Raw genomic sequence first — 25,300 nt, 5'->3', positions numbered from 1 at the left:
ACATCGGTTACGTGCAGAATTCTTGAACATATTCTCAGTTCGAATATTATGAAGTTCTTTGAGAGCGATAAGGTACTGCCCCAAATCAGCATGGTTTTAGCAGGCATCGCTCGAGCAAAACTCAACTAACTCTTTTCTCACACGATATCCTGCATAATACGGATGAAGGGCAACAGACGGTTTACATATTCCTAGAGTTCTGAAAAGCATTTCACAAGGTGCCCCAGTGAAGACTATAAACGAAGGTGGGAAATTATGAAATAGTTTCCCAGATATGAGTGGTTCGAAAATTTAAAGTTACGGGATCCAGTACGTTGTCCTTGACGGCGAGTGTTCATCAGAGACAACGGTATCGTTGGCAGTGCCCAAGGCGATGGGATAAGAGAGTGTGATAGGATCGCTATTATTTTCTAGTACACAAATTACCTGGCAGACAGAGTGGGCAGCAATCGGCGGCTGTTTGACGATAATGCTGTGATGCACGGAAAAGTAAAATCGTTGACTGACTGACGGAGAGTACAAGATGTCTTAGACAAAATTTCTAGTTGGTGTGATGTAAAGCAGGTAGATGTAAAAAAAAAAAAAAAAAAAAAAAAAAAAAAGTAAGTCAGTGCAGACGAGTGGGAAAAAGAATCCAGTAATGTTCTAATACGGGATTACGAATTTGTTACTTGATACTGTTAGGTCGTTCACATATCTGGGAGTAACGTTGCATAGCGACAAGTAAGTGACCATTTTTGAGGGGAAAGAAAATGGTCGGCTTAGATTTATTTGGAGAATTTTAGGAGAGTGTGGTGCATCTGTAAAGGAGACAGCATATAGAGCACAAGTGTGACCTACAGTTAAGTACTGCTCGAGTCTTTGAGATCACTACCAGGTCGGATTATAGGAAGACATCTAAGCAATTCAGAGGAGGGTAGCCAGATTTGTTACCAGTAGTTATGATCAACACGCAAGTATTCGGGAAACGCTTCGGTAACTGAAAAGGAAATCATAGACTGGAAGGCGAGAGCCTTTTCGAGGAACGTTGTTGAAAAAATTTAGAGAATCGGCCGCAGAACGATGCTAGTGCTGCCAATGTACTTTTTTCATAAGGAACACGATCACAAGATAAAAGAAATTAGGGCTTATGTGGAGGCATATGTTGTTGTGGCCAACAGTCCTGAGACTGGTTTGATGCAGCTCTCCATGCTACCCTATCCTGTGCAAGCTTCTTCATCTCCCAATACCTACTGCAACCTACTTCCTTCTGAATCTGCTTAGTGTATTCATCTCTTGGTCTCCCTCTACGACTTTTACCCTCCACCCTGCCCTCCAATGCTAAATTTGTGATCCCTTGATGCCTCAGAACATGTCCTACCAACCGATTCCTTCTTCTTGTCAAGTTGTGCCACAAACTCCTTTTCTCCCCAATTCTATTCAGTACCACCTCATTAGTTATGTCATCTACTGATCTAATCTTCATCATTCTTCTGTAGCACCACATTTCGAAAGCTTCTATTCTCTTCTTGTCCAAGCTATTTATCGTCCATGTTTCACTTCCATACTTGGCTACTCTCCGAACAAATACTTTCAGAAACGACTTCCTGACACTTAAATCTATACTCGATGTTTACAAATTTCTCTTCTTCAGAAACGCTTTCCTTGCCATTGCCAGTCTACATTTTATATCTTCTCTACTTCGACCATCATCAGTTATTTTGCCGCCCAAATAGCAAAAGTCCTTTACTACTTTAGGTGTCTCATTTCCTAATCTAATTCCCTCAGAATCACCCAAGTTAACTCGACTACATTCCATTATCCTCGTTTTGCCTTTGTTGATGTTCATCTTATATCCTCCTTTCAAGGCAATGTCCATTCCATTCAACTGCTCTTCCTAGTCCTTCGCAGTGTCTGACGGAATTACAATGTCGTCGGCGAACCTCAAAGTTTCTATATCTTCCTCATGGCTTTTAATACCTACTCCGAACTTTTCTTTTATCTCCTGTACTGCTTTCTCAGTGTACACATTGAATAACATCAGGGATAAACAACAACCCTGTCTTACTCCGTTTTCAAACACTGCTTTCCGTTCGTGCCCCTCGACTCTTATAACTGTCTTCTGCTTTCTGTAAAAATTGTAAACAGCCTTTCGCTCCCTGTATTTTACCCCTGCCACCTTCAGAATTTGTAAGAGAGTATTCCAATCAACATTGTCGAAAGCTTTCTCTAATTCTACAAATGCTAGAAACGTAGGTTTGCCTTTCCTTAATCTTTCTTCAAAGATACGTCGTAGGGTCAGTATTATTTCCCGTGTTCCAACATTTCTACGGAACCCAGACTGATCTTCCCCGAGGTCGGCTTCTATCAGTTTTTCCATTCGTCTGTAAAGGATTCGCGTTAGTATTTTGGAGCTGTGACTTATTAAACTGATAGTTCGGTAATTTTCACATCTCTCAACACCTGCTTTCTTTGGGATTGGAATTATTATATTCTTCTTGAAGTCTGAGAGTATTTTGCCTGTCTCATACACCTTGCTCACCAGATGGTAGAGTTTTGTCATACTGGCTCTCCCAAGGCTGTCAGTGGTTCTAATAGAATGTTGTCTACTCCGGGGCCTTGTTTCGACCTAGGTCTTCCAGTGCTCTGTCAAACTCTTCGCGCAGTATCATATCTCCCAATTCATCTTCATCTACATCCTCTTCCATTTCCATAATATTGTGCTCAAGTACGTCGCCCTTGTATAGACCCTCTATATACTCCTTCCACCTTTCTGCTTTCCCTTCTTTGCTTAGAACTGGGTTGCCATCAAAGCTCTTGATATTCATGCAAGTGGTTCTCCTTTCTCCAAAAGTCTCTTTAATTTTCCTGTACGCAGAGGCATATAGATAGTTGTTTTTGCCCAACTCTATTTGCGATTGGGACAGGAATGTGGTATAACGTACCCTGTGCTAAGAACCGAATGGCGCCTTGTGGAATATGTATGTAGTTGTACATGTAGGAACGGCGAAAAGAACCAAAGTAGCCACATGCCATATGAGAAATTGACGTATTAACGACTTTCCCGAAAGTTTCAACTCTTGTGGTTCATTAGTTCATACATGACTCGCTAAGATTCATGTAACACCCACTAATGTTACATTTCGTTGTAGATAAACAGTTGCTTAACATAGCATTCCGTTTGAGTATAAAAATACATAAACTAGAGTTACACAACATCAAGCTACGAACGACTGAACACATTTAATGAAGGAATTTTGCTAGTCAGGGTGTCGTATTACACAAAAAATTGGAAGAAAGAAACTGCATAGCGGCTGAAGAATCTGTTCCTGAAGAAGAAAAAAAAAGATAGATAAAAATAAATACCACATTTTTATGAAATATTGATCGAGAAATGCAAACAAAAGAATGCAAAGGATGAGTGGACAGCAAAAATAGGATGGTGATACTGTTGCGAGAAGATGAGTAGAGACTTTAGAGGAAACCTTTTTATTGAGGCTAAGGTACATATCGATAAATACTTGATGATACTTAGGCAGTATTTTGCGTATGGATGGCGAGGCGAAATGAAACTTAACAGGAAGGTAAGGAGTGAAATTTTAAACTCAGGTAATATTGTAGGAAATATGCATAGGTGAAGAAACTGACATAGTCGACAACAATTTCAAATACGTCGTATGTATGAAGGGATACGTGAAGCTGAAGCACTCCAATGCGCAGGAAGGTGATGTTGGTTGTAGGAAATATGCACAGACGAAGAAAGTAACAAAGTTATTTATGGACAACAGTTTGAAATATGCCGTGTATGGGAAGGGATGTCACGTATGTGAAGACTTCATTTCTGGTGACGAATTAGAATTTGTTTGTCCAGCGCGTATTCATTGAACGAAATTAACATTCCATAATTCACCACCGAATTAGGAAAATTTCTGCACGTTCTCTGCTCTTACGGATTGGGATTATTTTTGTCTGCATTACATTCTCTAATTTTAGTCCAATCCCCATTTTCTTATGTGGATTTTCATTACACGTTTTTCCACGTTACTTTCATTTAAATTAGTGTATACGAACCGAAGTGTAAGGCTATCGCTTCGGAAAATAGAAACACATAGAAATCCGCATTTATTCGCAACGATTCTATTTGCATAGAAACAGGCGCCCTGGAAATCCGCAGCGCTACGTTGCATTAGACACATGCAGGTGGCTTGCGAAAATGGTGCGGATACTTCCGTTAGTAGAGCAACGCTGGCGAAAATGGGTGGCTTAGTTTGTATGTGGCACTGTCTGCTCGTATCTCGCTGTTAGGGTGGTCTTGTAAAACTCCATCTGGGCAACATTCGAATGCGTGTGTTGCTGGTAACACCGGGAATCGTTTTGTGTTGTGCCCTACTGTTTAAGGGTCGCGCACGGGAAGCTGCATATTCATTAGCAGCTCGCCACTCACTGTAGATGCCAGCGTTGAAACAGAACAGCGCACACTCAGAGTATTATCTTCACTCACGGCAATGCAAAATTTGTGGCCTCCCTCGACAGTTGCAAATCTCTTACTGTGTAACATTTCACCAAACAGACAAAGTGGATTGTATTACCATGTCAGTTTTTCACTAGCGTCCCGATAACATAGTTTAATTTGTTTATTTCTCTGCTTCATTTTCGGTATGGCTCTAGAAACGGTTTCCTTAGCGTTTTATTACTTCATACGAGGGATATTCAGAAGTAAGGAACGATCAATCGCGAAATGAAAATCGCAGTCAATATCCGATGAAACGTTGCTCGAATGTGTTGGTCAGTGTCTCTAGTATGCCGGAAGATAGCATCACTTCGTTGTTCTCCGTTTTCAGAGCAAAGTGAGCACGTAAATATGCGTAGGAAACAGTGTGTTCCGCCAACTATGGGTGCCTGCCGAGAGATTTCGAGTGATATCATGCAACCCCACATAACGTAACTGCCATGCAGTTCCTTCTTCATGTCAATTCTCGGCAGCATACTGCAGAACCAGTGAAGACACTTCTGCAGCGTTTTCGGTGGAAAGTGTTTGATCAATCACCATACAGCCCAGACTTGTTCCCTCTGATTTTCATCTCTTCTCAAGCGAACCACTGGCAGTGTAGACAACATTTTGCAACAGACAGCGAGTTGTAGTCCAGAGTAGCAAATTGTCGGGAAGCACAACCTTCTATGACGAGGACATTACGACGCTAAGACAGATGTCTATCAAGGGGAGGCCAAAACGTTCAGAACGGGGATTTACTGCAAACTTCGTACACTCGTAGTACTCCACGAGGAGAAAAAAATGTGTAAGCAGTAGCGCGTACTTCTAAAGTGTTATTGTGATAATAGCAAAATAATTTCGAACGTCAAATACATACCTGCGCATGGCCATTTCTACTATGAAGAGGCGGCAGCCGAGTGCTTAGCGTTGAAGCCCCGTAATGGCTGGATCGATGGATCGAGTCCCGTTCGTGAGTTGTTTTTATTTCTAATACAGTCATTTTCTTTACTATTTATATTACAATTGATATAATGGGAAAAATACGTGTAATCGGATGAACGTTTATTAAAGCCGGCCGCGGTGGCCGAGCAGTTCTAGGCGCTTCAGTCCGGAACCGCGCGACTGCTACGGTCGCAGTTTCGAATCCTGCCTCGGGCATGGATGTATGTGACGTCCTTAGGTTAGTTGGATTTAAGTAGTTGTAAGTTCTAGGGGACTGATGACCTCAGATAATAAGTCCCATAGTGCTCAGAGCCATTTGAACCAATTTTTTTATTACATTTTAATGTTATTTGGCAGTGTACAAATTTTTACTGTTACAAATAATATAATATTCATAACTATCGACTAGTAAACGACCAAAATCATAAACTGATTCTAAAAATATATTCTTGAGAAACGACTTTTACCTGGTAGGAGCCCGAAACTACTTGTTACCTCTAAGTTTCGGCCGACACAGACGGCTTTTGAAATATGTGCAATTAATCGTCGCTTTCGACATTATGAGTACAAGTTGCAGGATGTGGTATTTTTCGTAACAACATGGAAAACATAAATTTAAACGTTACCATCTGCATTGAATTATTGCTGTGTTTCCGCATACGCAAGATCTTTTGAGGTTTTCCCCGAAAACAAAAAAAACCTCGTTAACATTTTCTAAAACGTCTCTTTCAGACGATAATTAGGAAGCGAACAATGCATAACGCAGCATTTCCTTAAATATCGGCGCTGATAATTGGTCATGCAGGATCGACTGTATTTTGATAGCGTCTTCACGGCAAGCAATTTCTCGTTCTCTTTCGATTAAATACGAACAATTTTGAAGACACGGACAAGCTTACATTTTCAGTATCAATTTATGCGTTTGGTCATTTACTAGTCTATAGCTATGAATATTATATTGTTTGTGATAATATAAATTTGTAGACTGCCAAATAGCATTGTAAATTTAATAAAAGTTCATCCGATTGCACGTATTTTCCCATTATACCAGTTTTCGTATAAATAGTAAAGAAAATGACTGTGTTAGAAATTAAAAAAATTGACGAACGGGACACGATCCAGCGATTACGGGGCTTGAACGCTAACCACGCAGCTGCCACCGCTTCGTGGTAAAAATGGCCACGCGCAAGTACATATTGGACGACCGAAATTATCTTGCGATTTTCTCAGTAACACTTGAGAAGTACGCGCTACTGCGTACACATTTTTTGTCCTCATGGAGTACTACTGGTGTACGAAGTTTGCAGTAAATCCACGTTCCAAACCTTGTGGCCTTCCATTGTAAGTCGCAGCGGTGACTGTGTAGAGAAGTGGCTGGAAGGCTGCAAATAAAACAATATTATGATTTTCACTGTGGTTTCTGCTGTTCGTCCTTACAGGACACAGCCAGGGCATAAGCACCACAGCCACAAAGATGTAGCAGCACATCGGGTCGCGCTGAGGATGAAGATATCGACTTCGCCTCATCCAGTTGCCCTCCACAATCCGCCAATGACCGGACGCCAACGGACAAAAGCCTTCTCGAAAGAGATTAAAGCAGCTCTCGCCCACTTGGTTATAGATCATCGTGCAGGACTGACTTAGACACGGAACATCGTTTAGTGGACTCTTAGAAGTGTACAGACAGTTGTTGTAACTTGCATTTCCTATGTACTTTGTTACTGATATGTTGGTGTGGTGTAGAACCTTCGTTCTCCTGTCCTGTTACCTGACCCTGGGGCACAGCTGTGTACTAGCGGTGGGGAGAAATTGTCTTAGCGGTGTACTGCACCAGTAGCCGTTTGACGTCCTCACAAACTCGGCTTACCGTAGCAACAGGGGCAACTCGGCCTCCACAGCAGTAGCGACGAGGCCTTTACAAAACTGACTACAAGGATTTGCTAAAGTTTCCATTCCGCGAGCGATCGTTCCTTACTTCCTGGATAGACCTCGTACTTAACGGATTTAATGAAACTTCAAGTAAAAGATAGTTTGTGCCAAGTTCCAAAGGTCAGTGAAATAAAAACGAATAAATACAAAGTTTAGAACATGGCTGCGTGGTCAGCGACCGTCTACAAAATAAAATTGAAGCAATTGCAGCTCTCGGTCGCAAAAAAGAAGTCTGATGCTTCCGTAGCTCCACACGTGTGAGTAGACCATAGTGGCTTGCCTTCTATGTGTTCTACTTTAAAAATTTTGTGACTAAGGTTTCAACGCTTGATATTTACTTTCACACGTGACATGCCAGTTTGAGTGTTTTACTTCTCATGAAGGCACTCATTGCTGTGCCGGAACCTAGGTCAAAAGTCTTCATTTCTGCGACCGAGGGGTGCAATTGCTTTAATTTTAAATAAATATAAAACAATATTTTTCTTGCCCTGGAGGCAAAATCGTAAAATTTAATGAAAACCATCACTGGCTGGCTCTGAGCACTATGGGACTTAACATCTCAGGTCATCAGCCCCCTAGAACTTAGAACTACTTAAACCTAACTAACCTAAGGACATCACAAGCATCCATTCCCGAGGCAGGATGCGAACCTGCGACCGTAGCGATCGCGCTGTTCCAGACTGAAGCGCCTAGTACCTCTCGGCCACAGCGGCCAGCCGAAAACCATCATTTCTATTTCATTCTTTTTGGAGATATATTTATTCTCTTGCCTGCTTTCAACATTACATGACAAGCACCTAATCATAAAGTGTAACAAATTGTGGTCATAGCAGCTTTTTAGCTTGTGGACTTGCAGCTATTTCCATGAACTTTCTGCATTCGTGACTGCTGATATCCAGACGAAGGAAGGAAAAATAGGTTAGCGCACCGACAACGATGAGGTCATTAGAACCAGAGAAAACACTCGGATTTCACAAGTACAGAGCAGGAAATTCGACGTGTCGTTTGGCAATGGAACCATTCCAGCATTCGTCTTAAACTGTTTAGGGAAATCAGGGGAACTAAATTGCCTTCTTTCCGATGCGAGTTCACCACCGTAAAGACTATACTACCTCAGCAGTTACTAAGGATTGCCAGAACGCTTACAGTGGCACAAACCTGTGTAATGATTTAAGTCCTTGTGTAGCAAGCAGATGTCATAAGTTTCTCTGCGTTCGTAAAATGCTGATTCCGCAGTAGTGTGTTCAGTTAATGAAATTCATTCTAACCGCAAATAACTATTAAGTTGAGGAACGATTTCGGACTTCATAAGGCCATTTCAAAGTGGATCGTAAAATTGGGTTCCAGGGAAGTAATAAGTAATCATTTGCTTTCAAATGGCCTGATGTAAAGGACAAAATCGATCATCGACTTAAAGTTCTTATTAGAAAATGGAGCGGCTGTTCATTAATTAACACAAAAAAACACGAAAGAATATCATAGAGAAACCTTTGGAGAAAAGAGAAGCAATGTATGAATCAAGAACTAAGATGGACAACCAGTACTGAACAAAGAAGGGAAGGTGAAACAGGAAGGAGTCTATAGAGGGGCTATGCAAAGGGGACGAACTTGGAGGAGATATTACAGAAAGGGAAGAGGACGTAAATGATGATGAGGTGAGAGATATATGATACTGCGGGAAGAATTTGACAGAGCGCTGAAAGAGCTAATTCGAAAGAAGGGCCTTGGATTAGACGACATTCCATCAGAATTAGTGATCTCCTTGGGAGAGCCAGCCACGTCGAAAGTATTCCAACCAGAGTGCAAGATTATGAGACAAGCGAAATACCATCAGACTACAAGTAATGCTTAATAATGCCAGTTCCAGAGAAAGAAAGTGCGGACAGGTGTGAATATTACTGTACCGTAAGTCTAATACGTCAGGCCTGGAAAATACTAACACGATTTCGTTACAGAAGAATTTTCAAGGAAAGGCAAGTCAATGTTTATAGGATTTATAGACTTAGAGAAAGCTTTTGTCAACGTTGACTGGAGTAGTCACTTTGTAATTCCGAAGGTAGCATCGATAAAATACAGGCAGTAAATGCTGTTTACAACCTGTGCATAAACCAGAGGACAGTTACGAGAGTGGAGGGGTATGAAAGGGAAGCAGGGGTTGAAAAGGAAATGAGACAGGATTGTAAGCCTATGCATAATTTTATTTAGTGTGAACATTGAGCAAGCAATAAAGGAAATCAAGAAATACTTGGAGAAGGAATTCAAGTTCAGGTAGAAGAAATAAAAATGTTGAGCTCGTCGATGATGTTGTAAATGTCAGTGCCAGCAAAGGACTTGGAAAAGCAGTTGAATGAAATGGGCAGTGTCTCGACAGGGGGATATAAGATGAATAATAACAAAAGCAAGAAAAGAATAGGAAGGTGTGCGAATTAAATCAGGCGATGCTGAGAAAATTGGGCTAGTAAGAAATACACTGAAAGTAGTTGATGAGTTTTGTTATTTTGGCAGCAAAATAATTTATGATGGGCGAAGCAGAGAGGATATATCATTTATACTGCCAATCTTAAGAAAAATACTTCTGAAGAAAACAAATTTTGTTAACATCGAATATAGATTTAATAGTTACAGGGCCCTTCATGAAGGAACTTCTTTGCAGTGTAGCAATGTATCGAAGTGAACCGTGAAGACGATATGTTCAGACAACAAGATAATAGAAGCTTTTGAAATGTTGTGCTAAAGATGAATGCTGAAGATTTGATGGGAAGATGATGTGACTAATGAGGATGTTAATGAATAGAACTGGCAAGAGAAGATAGTTGCCACGCATATTGACTAAAGGAAGGGATCGGTAGATAGGACACATTTTGAGGCATCAAGGGATCACAACTCAGTATTGGAGTAAATGGTAAGGGGTGAAATTTGTAAAGGGAGACCTAGAAACTAATACAGTAAGCAGGTTCGACAGGAAATTGGTTGTATATTTATTTGGAGACGAAGAAGCTTTCACAGCATAGAGTAGCATGGAGAGCTGCATGAAACTAGTCTTCGGACTGAAGACCACAAGAACAACAACAAATAACTTTACAACGAAATGGATAGAATGCACTCAAAAACATTAAAATATTTTTAAAAACTAACGAAAGTGAATATCAAACTCTCTTCATTTTAATTTTCTTCATCGTAACTTCCTAGCTCGACAGCTGTTACAGAACAAGCTTGAATGCACAGTATCGATACCAGAACAGCAATTAATGTGTTTTAACTGTATGAAGTACATTATAATCGTGTGGAGACGTCCATGATTTCATGAGACTAACACATTTAAGTTTTTATGTTATAATTTAGATCCGAGTCAAAGTGTCATTTTCAGTTCAATGTGCAACCTAGAGTCGATTGGAAACTGATATTAGTTTCATAGGCCGTCGCACACAGTGATGCAACGAGCCACAGACTTCATAATGATGATTAGACGTAAGAGCAACCTATGTAATTCTTTTTCCGGAAAAGTGAGAATCTAGTTATTTCAAACGTCAAAAATCAAGAACGTAAAACAGCCATCATGATTCCTTAGATGCATGTAAGGCGCTTCACACTGGTTACTGTTGTGACACTGGTTGCAAGTAAACAATGTTTTACTTGGGCATGTGTTTTCCACATAAAGTTCATTCTTAATGGGGCGGTAAAGGATGAGGAAACAGTTGGCTAGAAGACGTTACTGCAACACAGAGCAACAGTCACGCTGCTTCTCAACCTAAACGGTGTTTAAAATTAGTGTCACATCTACCTACGCGTATGAAGAATTGGCAAACCATTAGACTCCATAAAAAATTTTTACGTGTCAAGGGAAGTACTGTCTTAAACACAACAGACAACTGAAATATGTGTTTATATTCCCTTGCTTTCAGTGGAGTAAGCACCAGTTATACAGATATTCAATGTATTTCATTGTAAGTTGTAGTTTATCTCAGTGAATTAGTGATATTTGGCTGTTTTTACATTAATTTAATGATAATTTACGTCTCTTGTTAATTTTCTATTTATGGAAGGCAAAACATAAAAATTATTTCGTTAATTAAGTAGAAAAATAATTAAAAGAAGCACCGTCTTTACGATGCAGGCAACTGTCTGCTTTCTCACCACTTGGAGCCCTAGGGTCGTTCCCATCTGTCAAAAGGTAACAATTTTCATACCAGCGTGTCGCGACTGTTTGTATTAGACTGTGGCGTTTATGAACAAACCTTCTCCACTTCGTAGTCACGTAACATTTGTAATCCATGGATGATGGTGACAAACCTGTTCTGCACATTTACTTCGCACTCAGTAGATTTTTATACTTTGCATCTGCAACAGACACATGAACTCGTCGGATAATAGACTGTTGCACGTTTCAAAGACCCTCTAATTATCCAAAGACTTTTGCAAGTTGTTCTTAGCAAGCCCATAAAACGTCTACACATACGTCATTTCCACCTAGTAAACTAGTTTTTTTCGGTTTCCTCATAGATTAAAATCCAAGGATACACAGTAGTGAATACGCTGGCCACGAAAATGTCTTTCCCTAGCCGTCCCTTTGTTCAGATTGCCTTTTTTGATACGAGGGCTGTTGATTAAAGAATGATCATAATTTTATGGTCATAATTTCTAGCGCTAAAATTTAATCTTACGGTATTATGTTAGCATAATGTGCAAACGCGCCATGGTAGTTTCATTGTTGGGACTCCTGGTTCCCGCCTGTGAGAGGCAGGCAAGGTCAGACATGTTCAGTATCGCCTACCGCTGCAATGGCTTTGAAATTCTGCTTTCGTCTCAACGAATCTTCCGCTATACAATGTTACAGGAGGCCTATAGAGAGTCTGTTCTTCCCTACAGCACAGCTCGAAGGTGGTTTAAAAGGTTTAAAGAGGAGACACAATCAATTTCACAGCAAGGTGGACCCGGTGCTCTAGTTACTGCTTTTACGGAAGAAAACAACACTGCTGCTCTCATTGTGAGAGAAGATAGACCAATTACCTTAAGATCACTTTCTAACATATTGGAGATTTCATTGGGTGCCACCTACACGTTGATGACAGAAAAATTACACATTGCACGTGTTTGTGCACGATGGGTTCCAAGACTGTTCATTCCCGAACAAAAGGACATTCGCATTCAGATCTGTATGGAGTTAAAGCTGATGATAGAGGAAGATCGGTAGATTCTTTAAAATGTAGTCACTGCTTATGAAACGTGGCTACATCACTTTGATTCTGAGAGCAAACAGCAAAGCTCAGTGTGGAACTGTCATCACCTACCCCTAAAAAAGCAAAAGTGGCTGTTCCTCTTGGGAAAATTATGGTCATCTCATTCTTTGATATTCATCATGGAATGATTTATCAGAATGTTGTACCTGTACACACATCAGAAACTGGACAATACTACAGGGATGTCCTGAAAACATTACAAGTCCTGATCAGGCGCAAAAGACGACATTTCCGTGGAGCAGTCTAGCTGCTGCCCACGATAATGCGCAGCTGTATATTGCCAATGTTGTTGCTGAATATCTTGCAAAAATCAACGTGAAGTGCATCCCTCACCCTTCCTATACTCTGGATTTAGCTCCATGTGACATTTTTCTCTTCCCTAACATGAAGAAACGCATTCGTGAGAGGCGTTATCAATCATCAGAAGCAGTGGTGAAGGCTGCGGAGGCAATTTTGATGGACCTCTCAAAAAATGGTTTCCAGCATGTATTTGAAGACTGGCAGAAACGCTGGGACAAGTGCACCGCATTCATGGGGGACTAATTTGAGAAGGACCATGAAAATTTTGATGAGTAAAGGCATGTTGCCAAAAAAAAAATATGATCTTTCCTTATTGAACAGCCCTCGTACCTACTACCTATAGCAAAATACTAAATTTTATTGTCCTATTTATGCATTTTTAAGCTTTACTTTTTGGGAAACAGAAGCAATTCATTATAATTATGGTAGGTACGTAAATAAGCTCAATGAGAATTGAAGGGTGATCTCTCATCTTCTTTCGGCTTCTGTTTTTAAACTGCCTTTAAACTTGCCTTATGGGCTTGTCTGGAAAATTATCCAACAGATCTGCACTGCGTAATAATGTTACTGCGTAGTGTTTAGCGGGGATTATTCAATTTTGAAAGTTTAGTAGAAAAAAAGGCTTAAAGTCAGAAGTCGCAAGCTCTCTACGTTTCACTGTGAGCCGGCAACAGTTTTGTAGCAATTGCCGTCACACTTACGATGAACAGAAAGAAAGGACATTAAAAACTTTTATTATCTTTCGATAATGGAATAAACCACATGAGTCCAGTCAATGGTTTTATATTCAAATTTTATGGCCCTGTTAATATTCCATAGAATGCGTTAATTACATTCATGCAATTAAATACAATAATTTCATATACAATATGCCAGTATGTAGTACTGAAAGTCAGATACGTCTTTTTTTACTTGACATTCGATGGAGGGAAAAATATCATACGCGCGAATTTCCTAAAATGTAAAATGTTGCCCAAAAAAGAACGGAATGCAGTGATATAACAATTCGCGCAGAAGCGTATCTTACACAAAACTCTCTGCTAGAAAGATACTCCGATTACCCAACACCGTGATATTATTTGTATGTATTAGCCTATAGTCTACAGCTACACTGCCTGTCAAAGAAAGTAAAGCATCCAGTAGCGGAGCAGTAAACAAAAGCAAATACTATCAAAGACGGCATAGGACTTGAGAGATGCAGCAAGCTGACCTCAAATGATAATGCGAAAAATGTTTATGAGATGAACAGCAACAAAAGTAATAAAAGAGTAATTGAATGTAGTCAAGTCAGGTTATGCTGAGGGGATTCGCTTAGTACATGAGTTTCGCTATTTGGGGAGCAAATAATTGACGCTGGCAAAGGTAAAGAGGATATGAGCTGCAGCCAGTGAATAGCAAGAAGATTTCTTTTAGAAACAGAGAACTGTTACTACCAAATATTAATTTAAGTTGTAGAATGTCGGTTTCGAAAACATCCGTTTAGAGCGTAGCCTCATATGGAAGTGAAACATCCATAATAAACCGTGCAGACTAGAGAAGAATAGAACCTTCGAAAATTTTTTGTTTGCATAATGATGAATATTTGATTTTTAGGGTGGAGAATCAATAAAGACCGACTAATCGAGTTCTGGGTATTAGGTTTCCATTTAATCCATTGTTGACCAGTCTGGTGTGGCAGTTGAAGACAGCGAAAGGAAAGCCGAAGTTTTAAATTCCACGTTCAAGAAATCGTTCATACATGAGTATCGTGCAAAGGTACAGTCATTTGACCATCTGACAAACTCCCTGGCGTAGAGAAACATGTGAAAGAATTGAAGTCAAATGAATCACCGTCTCCTCATGGAATCCTAATTCAGTTTTACAAAGAGTACAGCATTGGCCCCTTACTTAGTCTGTATTTATCGTCAATCTCTCGCCCAGCAGAAAGTCACAAGTTACTGGAAAAAAGCAGGTGACAACCGCATAGAAGGGTTAAAAAAGGGACCCGAAAAATTACAGAGCAATATCGCCAAAATTGGTTTCCTGCAGAATCCTTGAACGTATTTTCGATTCGAATGTATTTAACTTTCTTGAGACTGAGAAGTACGGTTTTAGAAAGCATGACTCGTACGAAACTCAGCTTGCCCTTTTCTCAGATTATATGCTGCGAACTGTGCATGAAAGGCAACAGGCAGAGTCCGTATTTCTAGATTTAGGAAAACATTTGACACGGTGCCCCATTGCAGTCTGTTAACGAAGGTACGAACATATGAAATAAGGTTGCACGTATGTGAGTAGCCCGAAGACTTCGTAAGTAATAGAAACCAGTATGTTGTCCTCGACGACGAGTGTTCATTACAGACAAGGATATCGACAACAATGCCCCAAAGAAGTGTGATAGGACTGCTGTTGTCTGTATACACAAATGATTTGGCGGACAGGATAGGCAGTAATCTGCGGTTGTTTGATGATGCTATGGTGTACGGTAATGTGTCAAAGTTTATAGACTGTAGGAAGATACAAGAAAACGTAGACAAAATTTCTAGTAGGTGTGATGAATGGCAGCTAGCTCTAAATGTGGAAAAATATAAGTTAATGCGATGATGTCTGGATTGTGGGGCGCTCAACTGAGCGGCTATCAGAGCCCGTACAAAATCCCAAATTTTCCAACAATTTTTACACAGGCCAATCTAGTCACTGTCACGAATGATGGTAAAATAATGAGAACAAAACAAACACTCAGTTCCCGGGCAGAGGGAATCCACAACCCAGCCGGGAATCGAACCCAGAAACCCGTGACCCAGAGGCAGCAACGCTAGCCACTAGACCACGAGCTGCGGAAGTAAGTTAATGCGGATGAGTATGGAGAACAAAGGAGTAGGAATTGGAGGAAGAAGAGTAGGGTGTTGAGGATTGCAGATGACATGGTCCTTATAGCCACAGGGGACACAGGGGAAAAAGAATTACAGGAATTGTTGGACACCATGAAAGCTAACGGAAAAAAATATGGAATGAAAATTAACACGAAGAAAACAGAAGTATTGGCACTAGGAGGGAATAAAGAAATAAAAATTATGCTGAATGGAGAAATATTAGAAAATGTGCAAAATTTTAAATATCTTGGAAGCAGGATAGACACCGACTGGAAGTGCACCACAGAAATTAAAACAAGGATAGCAATGGCAAAAGAGACATTTTATAAGAAAAGGAGAATTTTCTGCGGCGGTCTGGACAGAAAACTCAGGAAGAGACTCATACGAGTAAAATGTCTTGTAAGGAGTGTTCTTCTGTACGGCGCTGAAACATGGACTTTGAGGAAGAAAGACAGAGAAAGGCTGGAGGCTTTTGAGATGTGGGCATGGGGAGGATGGAAAGAATAAGTTGGATGGACAGAGTAAAAAATGGTACTGAGAAGAGTGGGAGAGAAAAGACAGTTACTAGATGTAATAAAAAGAAGAAAAAAATGATTTGGATCGGGCATAGTTTTAGAAGATTATGTAGAAAGGAAAAGGAAGCGAGGAAGGAAGAGATTTCAGATACTGGATGACGTGATGGACGGTACAATATACAGCAGCAATATGAAGGAAGCAGTGGATACCAGAAAATGGAGAGTCAAAGGACCTGCTAATATAGCAGAAAACTGATGATGATGATGATGATGAAAAGCGAACTTATAATGTTTGGATACATTAGTACTAGTGTCCTGCTTGAGACAGTGAAATCGTTTCAACATCTGGGCGCCACATTTCAAAGCGACATGGAAAGGAACGAATATTTGAGATCTGTGATACGGAAGGTGAATGATGGAGTTGGGTTATTGGGAGAATTTTAGGAAAGAGTGATTTACCTGTGAAGGAGACCACATACAGGACGCTGGTGAGACCTGTTCTGTAGTATTGCGGGTGTGTTTGGTATCCGTACCAGGTTGGACTGAAGGAAGACATCGAAGCAATTCAGAGGCGGGCTACTAGATTTGTTACCGGTAGGTCTGAACAACACGCAAGTGTTACGGTAGTGCCTCAGGAACTCAAATGTGAATCCCTGGAGGGAAGGCGACGCTATTTTCGAGAAACACTATATGGAAATTTTAAAGAACCGGCACATCAAGCTGACTGCTAGACGATTCTACTACCGCCAATATACAATGCGAGTACGACCACGACGATAAGATACGAGAAATTAGGGCTGATACGGAGGCATATAGACAGTCGTTTCTCCCTCGCTCTGTTTGCGAGTGGAATATAAAAGGAAATCACTATTAGTCGTACCGCCACCCTCCGGCCCGCACCGTACGGTGCTCTGCGGAGTATCTATGGGGATGCAGAAGCAGAAAGAAATTTCTGGCACAACTTGACTGAAAGTCATGCTGAAGTTCCAAGGAATAATTTCTTGACTGAAGGAGACGACGAGTGCTGGAGGTCACAACTGTAGAAGGAGATCAATATTCGACTACATTAAGTAGAACCTAGTAGATGCAGTTTCCAGAAGTTATGCAGAGATGAAGAGCCTTGTAATGAATAGACTGTATTAAAATAGTCTTCAGATTGAGGACCACAATGACAACAAATGTTTTTAAACGGCAAGAGAGCTCTCTGTGCTTTTGTTGCACGTATTTTACTTACATTATGCGATTGAAGTTTCTATAAGCGTCAAGCGCAGATTTCGCTTAAAATGCACGAAGTTTTTCTTTTAGTACTTTCTCATTGCTATCGAGTGTGTAACAGCTTTAACTTTCTGGACGTTTCCCGAGAGCTGTTTTCGATTTTAAGAAATTAGAAGATGTTTTCAGAGTCTTTCGCGCAGTGGCGGAACGTGCGCTGTTTGGAAACTTCCTGAGAGATTAAAACTTTAAGTCGCAGGAGGTCAGAACTTCTGTGCTGCGTTTCACAGACAATATTCTCGCCGGCAGTGCTACCGCGACACTGCTGCAGGGACTACTGAGGCGCCCGTCTACCGTCAACTCTGTCATTTTTAAAACATGCCATACAACTGACATCTGTTAACTTGCTCGACCACACATATTTGATCGTACTACTAGATTTATTCCTCTGACTGTACAAGAATATCTACAACGACATACGTTGCCAACCTTTCTGAGACCATTATCCGTGAATGGGGCGACATGTCAGCCATTATTCAACACAAACTGTTTTATAAGAACCAGAAAAAGGTAATAGTTTTTTGACGGCCAAGCAAACAAAATTCACATGTTTTTACCCAAGAAATACTTTTTTGTATTTGGTTTGGCCCTACCCAGTGTACATCTTAACTTATGCTGCATGTTTCTTTGGTTCATAGATCTATTTTTCGTTCACAACTTAGCAATAAGTTCAAGTGCACACCTGCAAGTTGTTACGAATGCAATCGTTATTCTTCAGGCTTTTTTCTGATAATGGGTACTGGCAACCAACATTCTGAAAGACGTCAGCCTATTGTTGGGCCGAAACGTTTCGTATTTCATTGTTATCACACCTATTTACACAAATCCGTATAATGATTGTGCAGATTTGTAGATATCTGTATCTTGACATCATGGATAATGGCAGTGACTGCGAAGAGTGTACCGCTAACAACCAACTCATTTCACTTTTTCCATTCATCAGTTTAGCTGCAAATTCAATGCGTTGCAGAACTCCGCAGAGGAATCAATGAGCCATCTAGAGGCGGTGTGGAAACACACTGCAGGTGACCGAAGCATACTTTTGAGGGCTGGGCGACTACTAAGGAAGGACCTGAAAAAAAGAATTCGACAATGTAAAACGGTGCTAGATGTTCGAAATTCTGAGTAAAACAGAGGTTAACTATAGGGAGATACGGATGATATACAACATTTACAAAAACCAAGAGGGAAAAGTAAAAGTGGAAGAGCAAGAACGAAGTACTCGGATGAAAAATGAGTAAAGCTGAAGGCATTCCAATCCTCTGTGAAAGTCAAGAAGAATTACAGGATTTGCTGAATGGAATGAACAGTCCAATTCGTATAGAATATAGATTGAGAATAAGTGAAGAAAGAAGAAAGTAATGAAAAGTAGCAGAAACGAGCACAGCGAGAAACTTAACATCAGGATTGATAGTCAGGAAGTAGATGAAATTAAGGAATTCTGCTATCCAGGCAGTAAAATAACCAATGACGGACGGTGCAAGAAGGATATCAAGAGCTCACTAGAAATGGCAAAAAGACACTTCTGCCCAAGAAACGTCTACTAGTATCAAACATATTGCTTAGTTCGAGGAACATATTTCTGAAAAAGCACGTTTGTAGAATAGCATTGTATGTTAGAGAAACATGGACTGTGGGAAAAGCGGAAAAGATATTCCAAGCATATGAGATGTGGTGCTACAGAAGAATGTTGAAAAATGGTTCAAATGGCTCTGACCACTATGGGACTTAACATCTGAGGTCATCAGTCCAATAGAACTTAGAACTACTTAAATCTAACTAACCTAAGCACATCACGCACATCCATGCCCGAGGCAGAATTCGAACCTGAGACCGTAGCGCTCGCGCGGTTCCAGACTGAAGCACCTAGAACCGCTAGGCCACACCGGCCGGCAATAAAGTTGAAAATCAAGTTGAATGATAAGGTAAGGAATGAGGAGGTTCTGCCCAACATCAGAAAGGAATAGAACAAGTGGAGAAAACTGACGAGAAGAAAGGACGGGATACTAGGACATCTGTTAAGACATCAGGAAATATCTTCCTTGGTGCTAGAGGGCATTGTAGAGGGTAAAAACTGAAGAAGACAGATTTAAATACATCCGGCAGATAAGTGAGGATGTGGTCAGCGCGGGTTCGATTCGCGGGTAGGTCGGAGATTTTCTTCGCTCCGGGACTGGGTTTTCTGTTGTCCTCATTATCATTTCATTATCAGTGGAAGGCAACGGGAAACCACCACTAGAATCACTTCCCTATATGTAAGGTAAGGACCAGAATGAGGAGATTCCCCGCAGAATTGGCGACGGTAGATATTACCATGAATAAGGGATGGGTCACAGGAGAGGTGTTAAGCCCTCAGGGTATAGCTACCAAGAGTACAACTTCCATTGTACCAGATGGAACTCTAGCGTGTAAACTTGTAGCGGAGGATAGAGACGTTGGTTGTTAGCTCCACATTCGGGTAATGGAGTTGGCACAGAATGGAGTCGTGGTGAGCCCATCAAGCCGTCAGAGGACTGTTGACTCAAGGAAAAGAAATTGGCAATGCCCACTGCTTGAATACTGCTCAGCAGTGTGGGATCCGTACCAGATTGGTTTGATAGAAGAGATAGAGAAGATTCAACGGGGAGCAGCACGCTTCGTTACGCGAAAGCGTTACGGAGATGATAGATAAACTCCAGTGGAAGATTCTGTAGAAGAGACTCTCAGTAGCTCGGTACGGGCTTTTGTTAAAGTTTTGATAACATACCTTCACCGAAAAGCAGTATTTTGCTGCCTCCTAAGTATATCTCGCGAAGAGACCATGAGGGTAAAATCAGAGAGATTAGAACCCACACAGAAGCATACCGACAATCCTTCTTTCCACGAACAATACGAGACTGGAATAGAAGGGAGAACCGATAGAGATACTCAGGGTACCCTCCGCTACGAACCGTCAGGTGGCTTGCGGAGTATGGATGTGGATGTAGACGTAGATGTAGACGTAGACGTAGAGCTACTGTCGGATGAAGAGGCTGGCACAGGAGAGGAATTCGTGATGGGCCGCTTCAAACTAAACAAAGGACTGATGAGTGAAAAACAAGAGGATGGCTGGCCAGAGCACATGGCATAGTATTTGGCAGACATGCCACAGTGTCCATTTCGGCGACAGATGGACGTTTGTGTGTCTTTAGGACTGCAGTCCTCACCCTGTGAGGCTGGAGTCTTTTTCAGAAAACTCGGTTTGGGAAACAATGTTGTGCATCCGGGCAATGCAAAATAAATTTCCATACTAGCCGATATCTCTGCTCAAAGAACCGCCTGGTTGTGCATTTTTTGCCGTCCGGTCCTCCGAGAAAATTCGTGGGAGCCAATCTTGAGCGAAAGGTAATCATCTCGCTGCTTTCACCTGGAGAGCTGTGTGGCAGTTATTGTTAAAGCTTTTTCTTTCTCCTGTAGTTGGGGGAGTGTAGGGATGAGACAGGTGAGATGTACGTCATCCAGACGTCAGTCCCCTATGGACAACAGATTCTCTCTCTCCCATTGTTGGATGGCAGCTCATTGGCTTAGTTAAAAAAAGTCTTCTAGTTGGAAGAATGGACCTCCAGTTCTCAAACTGGACCGTGGTCCCTTAAAACTGCATTGGTTAATCGTTGACCATGTCTTCCCATTGGTGGAGGAACATTTATGTGAACGTTCTGTGATCATGTGACAGAGGCTAAGCCACTTTTTTATGGGACACAGATGAAAGCACTTGAAGATGCTGAAGAGAGCTACATCCTTGCTTTTCGAGAATCAACTCATCATTCTACGATTGACTGGTTGTTGCTGCCAGTAGGCCGCAGCAGACAATTCTTGTAAGTCTGAGTCGTCGATTCTGATGAGAATATCTTACAGTTTGGGCTGTCGCTGGAAGAGAATAATTAGGTGTTTTCGATCGTTTCTTTAAACCTGATTAAACAATGTAACTTTATATTTTGTCTAATAGCAGGCGGCTCGTGTATGACTTTGCTTCCTGCTGTGTGGGTCGATCAGAGCAATTATTGCATATCCAACAGTAATTATGCATCGAGGGGCGTAAATGCAAAAATCATCATTAATCTTACCTCAATTACTTGCTTTCTGTCAAGCAGGTCCAAGACGCAGTTAAAATGTCTCAATGTCCCCTGCTTGTATTCGCTTTCTTTTTATTTCATAGTCACATTAGCTTAACGCCAACTGCTTCGCTCGCGTAGACTGTGTAACTTGCAGAAATTGTTTTTGTTTCTATTTAATCTAACGTTTTTGTTCACTAATTGCAACATCTCAGCTTTTCACGCTAATCAAGGCCATACAAGCTTGGTCTTTTCCGAATGTGCTTCTGACCTGAAAGTGATACTGGTAGGAGGAGTCCAAAGTTTATGTTAATCATGCCTTTTTGCGTTCTTGTGGAGATTTTTCTATAACAGCATTCATCCCCTAATAAATTTTTCTTTATATGCAACCGAGAAGTGAAACACCAAGTTTCATAAATTTAGCCTTAAAATCTTTTTAATGCAACGAAATATTTTCTTAAAAATTTTCATATGCTATTGCACTCCCTTAGGGGTTGAATTACCATACACACAAACAATTTTTTTTTCGGAGAATCCATTCTAAAACGATGCTTACAGTACAAGATACACACACACACACACTAAACCGTTTCTATCCAGAACAGTTTGAGTTAGATGACGATAAGTCAGTGAAACAGTATAACCCTATTTCACTCCCTTAGGGGTTGAATTTCCAAAAAAACATTGAAATACGAATTTTTTAACTGAGGAACCGAATTCAAATTTTCATAGATTAAGCTTTAAAAATGCTTTCATACTAAAATATTTTCATAAAACATCTCATCCTCTATTTAACCCCCCTAGGTGATCAATTTCTAAAAGCACTGAAACACTTATTTTTATTTGTAATCAAGAAGTCAAATACCATTGTTCATAGATGTAGCTTTAAAAACAATTTAGTAGTTCTTTATTAATGACATATTTTGAAAACAAAGCTTTCACCCGCTATTTAACCCCCCATAGGGTTACATTTATAAAAATGTTGAAACCATTCATTTTTTATTTCTGACCAAGAAACCAAATAAGAATTTCCGTAGATCTAGCTTCAAAATTGCTGAATAGCTACATTCGATGAACCCTCTTCCAGGCACTTAAATGTGATTTGCAGAGCATCCATTTAGATGTAGATTAAGATTTTCCAAGAAAACACTACGTACCCTATTTCACGCCCTTAGGTGTGGAATATCGAAAAATGTCTTCCAGTTTCTATCTTTAGCTTTTAGGGCTGGACGACGATGAGCCAGTCAGTCAGCCAGCATACTGCGTTTTATATGTAGAGAAGAAGCTTAATTGTAGTTCACTTCTACACATGTGCTCGCATAGAGTAAATAAAATTAGGATTATCTGTACTAAGATTCTCAGTTTAGTAGAATACTGTGGATAGATCAGATTCCTCAGTATCAGTTCTCTAGATCGCAACAGATATTTGTTTGCTCATTCTGGTAACCGGTTTCAGTCTAAGCGACCATCAACAGATTAAAAATTCCTTGAAGACGGGCAGGGTGCAGGTTCATGGAGTGGTGTGCGAACCAACAAGCATCAGTCGACAATTGCTGGCTATTTAGTGGATTCTAGGCATTATAAAGAGAAAGCTCCATTCACTGTTCCATATGTGATAGGTAGAATAATCCAACAAAGTATACAAGCTATATAACATTATTTGGTTATTCTACAATTTACGTGTGGTGCGGTAGGCTGAGCTTGTCCTATTTGGATGGATGGGAATGGTGGTATGGGCCCATGGCGCAAGGTCTCTAGCGCCCAGACAAAAACCGATTGAGACAAGTGTCAGTAAAATATCTAGTGCAGAAAGAAAACAGCAAGTAGAACACATGTAACAAAGGGTGAAAAACCATGTGCGGACCCTCACCGAACGACTTGAACGACATAGGAAACTTGTCCTACATAACCGCAGCATCCGCTAGCTAGCGAGCAACTGTCAACTGATGATGTTAAGTACGGACAGTGGTTCTTGTACCGGCTCCAGGTGCCATCAGGGGTATTTTGGAACCATGTTGATTGTATGGCAGTTATAAGATGAACAACTGTATCATACTTGGCCCATTTTGTTACACGTTTCAGAGCTACTGGTCTGAAGAAGATCGCTGAGATAATAACAGAAGATATATCGATTCCGGACAGAAGACCGTATCCAAAAATTAAAAAGTGCTTGTTACTGGGCAACTTTACATAATACGAGACGTCGAGGAAAAACGTGAGAAGCCTGCAGGATTACTAGTGCCACATTGCCACGGAATAAAATAAAATACAAAAAAATCACGCGTTAGGAAACTGACAAATTGTAAGAAAATGCAGCATAAAAAAAATAAATGCAAAATCACAGGCAGTAATAAATACAAAGTATCATACCGATATTAGAATAGAGCCGTATTTATAGGTTCTTTTCCTAACCCTTTAACTGCTCTGGAGGTGTTAACGCGCGCCTTTGTACCTGTCCCTGTGTGCTCAGACGTGTTTACGCGCGTCACCAGTCCTAACTGGGACTCTGAACGTGGCTATGCGTTGAGTAGCAGGTAGAAGGACTGGCGGCGGGTGTAAACACGTTCAGAGCGCACCTTAACACGTCCAGAGCTGTTAAGGGGGTAAATAAGACAAAATAAAAAGAGACAGAACGATTAGAAGTCGTACTTCCACAATCTCCACATTGAAGACAAACATAAGTATGTTTCAATGTACGCAGTTATTCATGAATTAAGTTTAGTTTTCGTAACTGTGTGGTACTTTATACTTGCTGACTGAAATTTTGTTTAAAAAGCCGGTCTTAAGAATTTTTCCTTTCTCTTATACCGTCTCCAAACTCAGAGAATGATTTGTTAATGTGAAAAATGGGGAGTTGTACTGGGGTTGGGAGTCCAAATTAAACTGTGAACCCCTATTACTGACTGTACAGATGAGTTCAATGTCGAAGAAGAAAAGGGGACATTGATATCATAGAATCATACTTGGTAAAACACAGTGGTACTGAAATAAATATTCGGTTTGAGAACAGGATATGATGTTGCGAGTGGTGTTCATTAAGTGGCGCAACACTTATTTTGGCCGATATAGTTTGAAAAACTGGAACTTTTTTGTGGGAAATCGTGGAGTACTGTCTCTTGAGCTCATACAGTTCCGATGGGTGGCGCTGCTATATGTTCCCTTCAAAATGGCGCCTGTAATGGAGCTATGTTCCAAGCAGAGAGCTGGCACTGCGTGTTTTTTGGCGGCAAACCAGCGCGTCGCAGATATTCATAGGAGCTTGCAGATTGTATATTGAGACTTGGCAGTCAACAAAAGCACGGTGAGTCGTTGTGCTATATGTCCGTCATAATCGTAATGAGATCGCACAAAATCTACCCGATCTCCCGCTTGACGACTGGCTGCGTCCACCTGTGACTCATGCAATTTTGAAACGTGCGGACACTCTCACTTGAGGTGATTGACGGAGTAAAATCAAACATATCGCTGCACCATTGGACGACTCCGCTGGTAGTGCTGTTAGACTCGTCCACCAACTGGGGTACTCAAAGCCGTGTGCCCTCTGGGTTACGCGCCGCCTGCCAAGTCCATGAAGAGCAACGAAGGACCACCTGTGGCGAAATGATTGTTTGTTACGAGGATAATCGTGAAAGTTTGTTGTCGGCTGCTGCCGTGGCCACCACATTCTCCAGATCTCTCACCAATTGAAAACGTCTGGTCAATGGTGGCCGAG

The sequence above is a fragment of the Schistocerca gregaria genome, chromosome 6 (genome assembly GCF_023897955.1).
Source record: "Schistocerca gregaria isolate iqSchGreg1 chromosome 6, iqSchGreg1.2, whole genome shotgun sequence".
Taxonomy (NCBI): Eukaryota; Metazoa; Arthropoda; class Insecta; order Orthoptera; family Acrididae; genus Schistocerca; species Schistocerca gregaria.
Note: the sequence above shows the minus strand (reverse complement) of the source record.